Below are 3229 nucleotides of genomic sequence, written 5' to 3' on the forward strand. Positions count from 1 at the left end.
TCCACCAGCTCAATGTCCGAGCCCTGGATGCTCACCGGTTGATGTGGTGGGGACTTTTTCCTGAAGTCAATCACCATCTCCCTTGTCTTACCGGTGTTTAAGCAAAGGTAGTTGCTCTCACACCAGTCAACAAAGTCCTTGATGACTGACCTGTACTCCAGCTCGCCCCCCCAGACACGCAGCCCACAATGGCCGAGTCGTCAGAAAACTTCTGGAGGTGACAGCTGCTGGAGTCATAGGTAAAGTCCGCCGTGTAGAGGGAAAAAAGGAAAGGTCCCTTGAGGCACCCCGGTGCTGCAGATGGTCACCTCAGACCTGCAGTCCTGCAGCCTCACATACTGCGGCCTGTTGGTGAGGTAGTCCATCGTCCATGCTGCCAGCTGTGTCCCAACTCCTGCGTCCTCCATCTTCTTCCTTAGCAGCGCCGGCTGGATGGTGTTGAAAGCACTTGAGAAGTCAAAAAACATGACTCTCACAGTGCTACCGGCGGCTTCCAGATGAGTCAGTGCCCGGTGCTGCAGGTAGATGACGGCGTCGTCCACCCCCATCTTTGGCCTGTAGGCGAACTGCAGCGGATCCAACGCAGAGCTCACCGTCGTGCGTAGCTCGCGGAGTACCAGCCTCTCCAAGGTCTTCATCAGATGGGAGGTCAGGGCGACTGGTCTGAAGTGGCTCAGCTCCTTCGCGTGTACCGCCTTGGGAACCGGAACCACACAGGAGGTCTTCCACTGGACCGGGACCTTCTCCAGTTTGAGGCTCAGGTTGAAGATGTGTGTGACCAACTCACAAAGTTGATCAGCACAGTCCCTGAGCAGTCTGGGGCTGAGTCCATCTGGTCCAGCAGCTTTCCTGATCTTTAGTCGCCTTAATTCTCTCCTCACCTGTTCCGATGTAACAGAGAGAGGTGGCTGTGGGGGGTTGGGCAGCTGAGGCAGTAGGGCTTGTTGGGGTGGAGAAAGGTGGCTTGGAGGTGAGAACAGTTGGGGGGAGGGGGCTGAAGCAGGGGAAAAACAGCTTTGTGAAGAGTGAGGGGCAGAGGTGGAGGGGGGAGGGGGGCCCTGATCAAACCGGTTGAAATACTGGTTCAGTTCAGTGGCCCATCTTTGGTCTCCCCCTGCTGTGGCTCTGGCTCCACTCTGGCCATGACCTGAGATGTTCTTCAGGCCTTTCCACACATCCCTTGTGTTGCCCTGCGCCAGTTGCTCCTCCAGTTTCCCCTTGTATTCGTCCTTGGCCATCCTGATCGCCTTCTTGAGCTCACGCTGGACCTCCTTAAGCTCCTCTCTGCTCCCTGAAGAAAACACCCTCTTCTTCTTGTTCAGCAGAACTTGAAGTTGAGGGGTCACCCATGGCTTGGTGTTGGCAAAGCACCGCACCTTGCGGGTCGGCGTGACGTTGCCCTCACAGAACTTTATGTAATCTGTGGAATGGTCATTGAAGGTGTCGATGTCATCACCATGAGAGAACACGCTCCAGTCTGTAGACTCAAAGCAGTCTCTCAGCCTCTCCTTGGCTTCATCATTCCACATCTTAACAGTTCTTTTCTGTGCAGGCTGTCTCCTCACCATGGGAGTGTATTCAGGTCGCAGACGTATCAGGTTGTGATCAGAGCGGCCGAGGGGGGGCAGGGGGATGGAGGTGTAGGCACCTTTTACATTTGCATATAAAAGGTCCAGAGTCTTGTCCTCCCGGGTGTGGCACTTCACGTATTGTGTGAAGGTGGGAAGAATGGAGGAAAGTGAGGCATGGTTGAAATCTCCGTTAATGAGCAGGAGAGAGTTCGGGTGTTTGAGCTGCAGGTCCGACACTGAGGCGCTCAGCCTCTCGCTCGCTGCGGCCGCAGAGGGAGGAATGTAAACAGTGAACACAATCACATGTGAGAACTCCCTCGGGATGTAATACGGGCGGATGCCCACCGCAACGAACTCTATGTCCTTAGTGCACACTTGTTCTTTAATGGAGACATGAGTGGGATCGCTCCATCTCTCATTAATAAACACCGCCACTCCTCCTCCTCTCCTCTTTCCATCCATGTCCCGGTCCGCACGCACCATCTTGAACCCCTCCAGGGAAACAACAGAGTCTGGGATCTTCTCCGTCAGCCAGGTCTCCGTGAAACATAGAAGGCTGCTCTCCCGGAAGTCTCTCTGATGCCGGGTCAGCGCAGCAAGCTCGTCCGTTTTATTCACAATCGAACGTACATTTCCCAAATATATATGTGTAGTATTGTCGAGTACTTGACTCTGGTGTTAGATAGTGTAGTAACAAGTATATATGTGTAGTATTGTCCAGTACTTGACTCTGGTGTTGTGATAGTGTAGTATCAAGTATATATGTGTAGTATTGTCCAGTACTTGACTCTGGTGTTGTGATACTGTAGTAACAAGTATATATGTGTAGTATTGTCCAGTACTTGACTCTGGTGTTGTGATAGTGTAGTAACAAGTATATATGTGTAGTAGTGTCCAGTACTTGACTCTGGTGTTGTAATACTGTAGTAACAAGTATATATGTGTAGTATTGTCCAGTACTTGACTCTGGTGTTGTGATAGTGTAGTAACAAGTATATATGTGTAGTATTGTCCAGTACTTGACTCTGGTGTTGTGATAGTGTAGTAACAAGTATATATGTGTAGTATTGTCCAGTACTTGACTTTTCAAACCAAAAATATTTCCAAACATCAGCTTTAAAAGCTGCTGGAGTCACTGTATCCTCTCGTCCTCAGTCATCGCCAGGACCTCGTATGATGTAATTGTTCCTTTAGCTGTTAAGAATCACTTCTGCCATCTAGTGATCAGAAGTTTAATTGCAACACAGAATTGAACCGACACGTAAATATTTGCACGTACATTCTCCATATAATAAACACTTTATTGAGATATTAACCAAAGTTAACTATGATAAAAATATAAACAAAGACTTGTGTTTTTGTGGATACAAACTTAACAATATATGTACAGTGTACATATATATTTTCTCACACACCTAGTAGTAATCAAGTATTAGAAACAATAATTAAACACACCAAGAGACACAGAAACTCACAACAGTGTGTAAAACAACACAAAACATCCATGTACACAAGTTGGTAAAAAATCACGTGAAACATCAACGAGACAAAGGTTTGTCAAATATTAAAACAGTCTTATCTCCCAAAATATCTTGCTGCAAGGAATTGTGGGAACAAAAAAGTTTCACCCCAAATTTTTCCGTCAGCAGGAAGCTGTG

The sequence above is a fragment of the Callionymus lyra genome, chromosome 8 (genome assembly GCF_982586985.1).
Source record: "Callionymus lyra chromosome 8, fCalLyr1.hap1.1, whole genome shotgun sequence".
NCBI lineage: Eukaryota > Metazoa > Chordata > Actinopteri > Syngnathiformes > Callionymidae > Callionymus > Callionymus lyra.